The sequence below is a fragment of the Leopardus geoffroyi genome, chromosome D1 (genome assembly GCF_018350155.1).
Source record: "Leopardus geoffroyi isolate Oge1 chromosome D1, O.geoffroyi_Oge1_pat1.0, whole genome shotgun sequence".
NCBI classification, from domain to species: Eukaryota; Metazoa; Chordata; class Mammalia; order Carnivora; family Felidae; genus Leopardus; species Leopardus geoffroyi.
Genome location: NC_059329.1, coordinates 46,259,899 through 46,268,503, shown reverse-complemented (window position 1 = coordinate 46,268,503; position 8,605 = coordinate 46,259,899). Strand labels below are relative to the sequence as shown.

The 8,605-nt window shown below is 37.3% G+C and overlaps 1 pseudogene; it reads left to right on the top strand.

Moving 5' to 3' along the window:
- Positions 1–6,146: 6,146 nt before the first annotated feature.
- Positions 6,147–8,170, top strand: LOC123601058 (annotated as a pseudogene).
- The last annotated feature ends 435 nt before the right edge of the window (positions 8,171–8,605 follow it).

The window sequence follows — 8,605 nt, the reverse complement described above, 5'->3', positions numbered from 1 at the left end:
TGTATCACCATAACTCTTTCCTCTGTGTTAAGAGTTCACACAGATACAACCAATTCCAATTCAAAATCCTAGAGTTATTTCTACTTTTCTCCCTTTCTGTATTTGTAACTCCTATCTGACAGTGAGAACTGATCCCCATTATCCCCAATGTATTATTATTGGATAAGTACTTATGTATATGTCCTCTCCACTCTGCTTGGGCTTTGTAGGAGGCTGCTACTACCACCCCTACTGTTGCTTGAAAGCCCTTCTCCCCCAACCCCAGACTCTAGTATCCTCTGAACCCCTGTACAGACAACTGCCTTGCTCCACTCCATCTAGTGAACTGAGTTATTATAGAAGAAATTAAGAAAGGAAAAAGGAAGAAAAGAGAGAAGAGGGAAGGAAGAGGAAAGAAGGAAGAAATTGAGCTTTATTATTGTAGGCCATGCATAGGCCAGGAAACAAATCCTAGACATTTTATTTTTCTTGAAGTTTGGTTGACACACAATGCTATATTGGTTTCAGGTGTACAACGTAGTGATTTGACAACTGTATGTTATATAGTTCACCACAAATTGTAGCTACCATCCGTCAGTATACAATGCTATTACAATACCATTCACTATATTCCCTCTGCCGAACATTTCATCCCCATGACGTACTCATTCGATAATTGGAATGAATGGGAGTCTATACCTCTCAATCCCCTTCACCCATTTTGCCCATGCCCCCACTCCCTTCCCCTCTGAAAACCACCAGTTCGTTCTCTGTATTTATGGGTCTGTTTCTGCTTTAAAAATTTTTGAGTTTAATTAACATATATTGTTATATTGTTGCATACATTGTTATATTAGCTTCAGATGTACAACATATTGATTCAACATTTCTATACATGACTCACAAAACAGATGGCACTATCTGTTACCATACAATGTTATTATGATATTATTGACTATATTCCCTATGCTATACTTTGCATCTTCATGACTTAATTTATTCTATAACAGGAAGTTTGTGCCTCTTAATCCCCTTTATTTGTTTTACCCATTCCTTTCCCATATCCTCTCTAGCAACCACTGGTTTGTTCTTTGTATTTAAGTCTTTCTTTGTTTTGTTTTATTCCACACATAAGTGAAATTACATGGTAGTTGTCTTTCTCCGTCTGACTTATTTCACTTAGTATAATACCCTCTAGGTCCATCCATGTTGTTACAAATGGCAAGATCTCATTCTTTTTTATGGCTGAGTAATATTCCATTGCATATATATACCACTTCTTTATCCATTCATCTATCTATAAAATTGCATATATATACCACTTCTTTATCCATTCATCTATCTATAAAATTGCATATTTATACCACTTCTTTATATATTTCCATTGCATATATATACCACTTCTTTATCCATTCATCTATCATTGGACACTTAGATTGCTTCCATATCTTGGCTATTGTACATAATGCTGCAATAAGCATAGGACCACATATATGTTTTTGAATTAGTGTTTGCATTTTCTTTGGATAAATACCCAAAGGAAGAATTATTGGATCATATGATATTCTTATTTTTAATTTTTTGAGGAATGTCCATAATGTTTTCCATAATGGCTGCACCAGTTTACATCCCCACCAACAGTGTTCAAGGGTTTATTTTCCTCCACATTCTTGCCAGACTTGTTATTTTTTGTCTTTTTGATACTAGCCATTCTGACAGGTGTAAGGTGATATCTCATGGTGGGTTTGATTTGCATTTCCCTGATGATTAGTGATTTGAGCATGCTTTCAGGTGTCTGTTGGCCATCTGTATGTCTTTTTTGGAAAAACACCTGTTCAGGTCCTCTGCCCATTTTAAAATTGGATTATTTGGTGTGTGTGTGTTGTGTGTGTGTGTGTGTTGTAGAAGTTTTTTTTAAATATATATTTTGGATATTAACTCCTTATAGGATCTATCATTTGCAAATATCTTCTCCCATTCAGTAGGTTGTCTTTCAATTCTGTTGATGGTTTTCTTCACTGTGCAAAAGTTTTTTAAAAAAATGTTTATTTATTTTGAGAGAGAGAGAGAGAGAGAGTGAACATCCCAAGCAGGCCCCGTGCTATCAGAATAGAGCCTGATGTGGGGCTTGATCTCATGAACTGTGTGATCATTACTTGAACCGAAATCAAGAGTTGGATGCTTAACCAACTGAGCAACCCAGGCACCCAAAAGCATTTTATTTCTGTATTCTCCCAATAGTTTATTTCTGCTTTTGTTTCCCTTGCTTAAGAAGACATATCTAGAAACATGTTTCTAAGATTGATGTCAAAGAGACTACTTACCTGTGTTTTCTTCTAGTACTTATAGGTTTCAGGCCTCACATTTAGGCATTTAATCTATTTTGAGTTAATATTTGTGTAAAGTGTAAGAAAGTGGTCTAGTTTCATTCTTTTGCATGTAGCGGTCCAGTTTTCCCAGCACCATTTATTGAAGAGACTATCTTTTCCCCATTGTGTGTTCTTGCCTCTTTTGTCATAAATTACATGACCATATATGTGTGGTGTTATTTCTGGACTCTGTTTTGTTCCATTGATCTAGGTGTCTATTTTGATTATAACGGGTCTGTAGTATTCCTTGAAATGTGGGATTTTGATATCTGTAGTTTTTTTGTTCTTTCTCAAGATTGCTTTGGCTATTTGTGGTCTTCTGTTGTTCCATACAAATTTTAGTATTTGTTCTGGTTTAGTGAAAAATGCTGTTGATATTGATAAGAATTACATTGAATGTAATTGCTTTCAGTAGTATGGATATTTTAACAATGTTTGTTCTTCCAATCCATGAGTATGGAATATCTTTCCATTTGTTTGTATCATCTTCAGTTTTCTTTTTCAGTGTCTTAGGGTTTTCAGAGTATAGATCTTTTGCCTCTTTGGGCAAATTTATTCCCAGGTATTTCCTTCTATTTGGTGCAATTTTAAATGGAATTGTTTTCTGAATTTCACTTTCTGCTATTCTTTTATTGGTATATAGAAATGCAACAGATTTCTGTGTTAATTTTGTATCCTACAACTTTACTAAGTTCACTTATTCTAACAGACTTTGGTGGAATCTTCAGGATTTTCCATGTATGATATTATGTCATCAGCAAAAAGTGACAGATTAACTTCTTCCTTACTAGTCTGGATGTCTTTTCTTTCTTTTTCTTGTCTTATTACTGTGGCTAAGACTTCCAGTACTATGTTGAATAAAAGTGGTGAGGGTGGACATTCTTGTCTTATTCCTGATCTTAAAGGAAAAGTTCTCCATTTTTCAGCATTAAGGATGATGTTACCTGTGGATTTGCCATAAATGGTCTTTATTATGTTGAGTATATTCCCTCTAAATCCACTTTAAGAGTTTTTATCATGAACAGATGTTGAATTTTGACAAGTGCTCTTTCTGCATATATTGAGATGATCATATGATTTTTATCCTTTATCTTTATTAATGTAGTGTATCGTGTTGATTGATTTGCAAGTATTGAACCATTCTTGCATCCCCTGAATAAATTCTACTTTATCATAGTGAACGAGCTTTTTAATGTATTATTGAATGTGGTTTGCTAATTACTTTGTTGAAGATTTTTACATATATGTTCATCAGGGATATTGGCCTATAGTTTTCTTTTTTGTACTGTCTGTTTTTGGTATCATGGTTATGCTCAAAAAAGTAGATATTTATTTGTTTATTTTTAAATGTTTATTTTTGAGAGACAGAGCATGAATGGTGGAGGGGCAGAGAGAGAGAGAGAGAGAGAGAGAGAGAGAGAGAATCCCAAGCAGGCTCTGCGCTGTCAGCTTAGAGCCCTGTTGTAGGACTCTAACTCTAAAGTTCTCTTTGGGCCAGCAAAAGAGCAGGATAGAGGATGAAAAACAAGAGATGGCTAATGTCCAGGAAAAGACAAGAGCCCTGAATAAGGGTCCTTGCCCTGTTTATTAAGATCAGAAGGATTATAAACGTGATGGGCATGTACAAAGAGACAAAGAAACTGGGAACATTAACTTGCGGATGTGAGGGAAAAGGGGGTTTTGAAGATATAAGGGGTTTGGGTTTGGGTCAATATAAAACAAAATCCTGGCACCGAGCAGATGGGCAGATGGTTGTTAACAGCAGATAGGAGGTGCCATGTCTGTTTATCTTAGCTAGCCAAGGGGATAAGACAGATGGGGGAAATAATCTCAGGGTTAACAAGGCACCTTTTCTTTTGTTAACCATCTCCATTCTGGGCTACTTCGCCTGCAGTGCAGTGGTCTATAGTCCAATTTATCTGTTTGCCTGACTTGGTCTTTCCCTTCTGTGAAAGCAGCTTTCTGCTAAAGTACTAAATTGGGGGGCACTTCCACCCTGAACGCCTAATCTTGCTTACCTCATATACCTTTGTATTGGGTGCCTTTGTGCCCCTCTCTATTCTGGAGCCTTTGCTCCTCCCTCTCTATTCTGGAGGGTGCAGAGCCTTTGCACCTCCCTCTTCTGGGGTGCTAATCTTGTTTACCCAAACTTGGGTGAGAGCATCTTACGGTTTTGTACTTCTTTATGCCTTGTTAACCCATTGGTGTAAGCCTGGGGAATTCCTAAGCTTATTTCCTACAGAGTCCAATGTGGGGCTTGATCTCATGAGATGATGACCTGAGCTGATATCAAACGTCAGATGCTTAACTGACTGAGCCACCCAAGTACCCCATCAAACACTAGACATTTTAGAGAATTCTATGGCTTTCCAGAGGAAATCTGAAAACAAGGAATGTCTTCAAAGGGCTAAGAAAATACATGTCAATGTAAAATTAAATACCTATCAAAACTATTAAGAATGAAACCCAAATAAGAGAATTTTAGAAAAAAAAAAAACTTATTAAAGCTTTTGGAAATGCTCCTGGATAAAAGATGCCCTTGGATAAAAAAAATAACCTTATAAGAGAGAGTAGAGATGCAAGGAAGGAATAGTGAACATAGAAACTGATCACTTATATTGGGCAAATTTAAGCAAAGACTTTTTGTAAACATTGTAATTTGTGGGGTTAAAAAACGCTTGACAATATTAATATTTAAAGCTGTTGAGGGGTGCCTGGGTGGCTCACTAGGTTAAGCATCCAACTCTTGATTTTGGCTCAGGTCATGATCTCATGGCTCATGAGATTGAGCCCTGAATTGGGCTCTGAGCTGACAGCTTGGAGCCTGCTTAGGATTCTCTCTCTTCCCACCTCTCTCTACCCCTCCCCTACTCATGTGCATGTGCACTCTTTCTCTGCCAAAGAAAAAACCAATATATGTATGTGTGTGTGTGTGTGTGTGTGTGTGTGTGTGTGTGTATACATACCATGTTGAATTCCTTCAAGACATGAGAAAGGATTTTGAATGTTTGACTTCTTCTAAGCTATTTAAGTAGTAAAAGAATAAAAATAAAATATATGATAGGACACATATATATTAGAGAGTTAGACTCTAGAGCCAGAATTTCAGGATTCAAATATCAGCCCTGACATTTACTACTATGTAACTTAGGGGAAAAAACTTTTCTGCGCCTAGGTTTTATTTGTTTTTTAAATCAGAGATATGGAAATAAAGAATATGTAATTTATACGGTTGTTGTACCACTTGAATTTACATAAAGCCATTTAGATTTAGAAGAGTGTCTAAACTATAATAATTGCTGAGAAGTTTGAACCACAATCACAACATTCCAACACAGTAGAGGAATTAGCATATGGATTTAGAAGAGAAAAACCTTAATCCAAAAGAAATCAAGAAGGATAAAAAAGAGATAAATATGTCAAATAGCACAAAACGAGAGCAAAAACAGCAAATATAGCAATAATTAACAATGTAAAATAATACAACAACATAAATTAATTTTCTTCAGTTAAAAAACTAATATTGTCAGACTGGATTAAAGAAAAAATCTAGCAATGTGTTCCCAAAAGACAGCTAAAACATGAAACAAATGATAAAAGGTTTATCAGTCAAAGTCAATGGAATGGATGGGATTCTTCCTCCAGTACCTTCCCTTTCCTGCCCATCATAGTCCACTTCTGTGTCTCTTTTCAGCTTCTTTCAGGATTTGTTTCACGCCCACCCCCACCCATCCCCTCACACCCTCCCGTGTCCCTCCCACCTCCTTCCTAGGGAGAGGAAGGAAGCTCAGGGTCCCCCATGCCTCTCTGCCTCAACCAGCACTGGTAGTGAGGTCCGCTGTGAGGAAGGCCTCACGCTCAAAGCTTCTTGTGGCAGCTTCTTGTGCCCCTCCCCACTCCCGTGATTGGTGGAGAGGAGCACACGTCACATCAGCTGTGAAAGTGAGCTCTTGCAATGCAAGAACACCTGAATGCCTGCGGATTGGCTTCTTGGAGGCTGGCGCATAGTAGAGCCAGGTGTCCAGTCGCTGCTGCCCCAGGACAACCACTGCAGCTTCCTGCCCTGCAGTCAAGGCCACCGCTGCCCCCTGTGTCGCCTCCACGGGAACAGTTGTATGATTAAGCCACAGTCTTTAATGAGTAAACGGGTGCCTTTCTGTGGTATTCTTGGTCACACATTTATGGAGTTTCTGAAGGGCTCCAGAGATTACTGCCAGGCACAGCACAACCTTTATGAGGACAAGTGAACTGGAGAGATTCATACTACTACACCAAGAAACCTCCATAAGAGCCCTTATCCTGGGCACAGAAGTGCACAGTTGACATCATCGGAGCATTTTACAAGAATTTTGACCTGGATGGGGTAAGCCTGGGTGCACATCCTTTCCATGGACTCAGTATACTGAACTGAGGGATTATTTCCTGTTAGGTTCATTTCATTTCCTGTTACTCTCTACTACGTATTTAAATCATTGAGAATTTCCAGTGGAATATATTAGAGGATACTTTGTTTGCTTTACATAATTTCTGTATTCAAAACTTTAAAACATTTTTTCGTAACCGTATTGAATATTTTAACTAAATTAACATGGCTCCAATGAACCGGCCAGCCCCGGTGGAAGTCACATACAGGAACATGAAATTTCTTATTACACACAGTCCAACCAGTGCAACCTTCAACAAATTTATAGAAGAACTTAAGGAATATGGAGTTACTACAATAGTGAGAGTATGTGAAGCAACCTACAACACTGCTCTTGTGGAGAAAGAAGGCATCCAGGTGCTGGATTGGCCTTTTGATGATGGTTCATCACCATCTAACCAGATTGTTGAGGACTGGTTAAGTCTTGTCAACATTAAATTTCGTGAAGAACCTGGTTGTTGTATTGATGTTCGCTGTGTTGCAGGTCTTGGGAGAACCCCAGTGCTTGTTGCCCTAGCACTAATTGAAGGTGGAATGAAAAATGAACATGCAGTACAGTTTATAGGACAAAAGCGGCGTGGAGCTTTTAACACTAAGCAACTTCTGTATTTGGAGAAATACTGTTCTAAAATGCGGCTGTGCTACAAAGCCTCCAGTGGTCATAGAAACAATTGTTACATTCAATAAAACTTGGCTGCCTGATGCTGTTGCCTTGGAAATGGAACTTGAGACAGGACTTAATTATCGTACATATTAGCCAACATGTAGGCTTAATGAATGACAAGTCTAATGAAGCTTCCATAGGAATATTGAAAAAGGAGCAAGCTTGACAGAATTGCAGCCTCTATGTTTGGCTTACTACTATTCCCATGCCAGAAATAATATGTAAGAAATTGAGAGATTAGGTGCCAACATATCCAGCACAATACTTGTGTATTTTTAGTATCATGCAGAATTAAAATCCTAGATTATGAATAGCACTGGAAACCATATGTGGTTTATTCCTTTAGTCATTTCAAATATTGCCAATAGGGCCTATGTGGTTATTCATGTTTGCCACCCTACAAGCGTACCGATATACATCAGGTTTTAGCAAAAATTGATTTTATTGGATTCTTACCAAGGCTTATGGGGATTATTTAATGTCTTTCTATAAAGCTCATTTTGTGCTGTTATGAATGCCTCCATTTTGAAAAAATCACAAATGTGTGGTTAAAAGTTTATATAAAATATACGTTGTACAGAAGCACATGTGTGTAATGTCTGCAGACAAAAAAGTCTTACAGTTACTTTATGTTTACAGTTGGGGTACAACTTAGAGGAAGAGGGCCTGAAGACAGAGTGGGAGGAGGCTATGAAATATCTCCAGTAAAGTGTTGCCTTTGTCTTGTGCAGGATGTATAGAATAGGTCTTTTATTTAGTTAAAAATTAAGGCTGAGATGCTTTGTAGCTAAAATATTTCTTATTTATAATATTTCTGAAATCTTGTAATTCTTCATATCTATTGGAAGTTGTTTATTAACTATTTTTCTTTGAAGCATATTTTTTCTTGTCTTCCAATCAAAAAAGAAGTGAGTTTCCAATAATGAAGTGATCAAGCATCTAATATTTTATATGCTTTTTGAACTCAGTAAATTCGTATTTGGATACCTGGATACTTTGTTCTATTATGTTATTGATAAAATGATGACATGTATTAATGCTAGTTTAACCATATATTCATACCATCTGGGAATATAGTTCTGGAGGAGAAATAATTTCAGTGTTCACCATTCACCAGCCAGTAGAAGAGCTTAACCATCTGAATAAATAATGAATTGCAGAAGAAAGAGG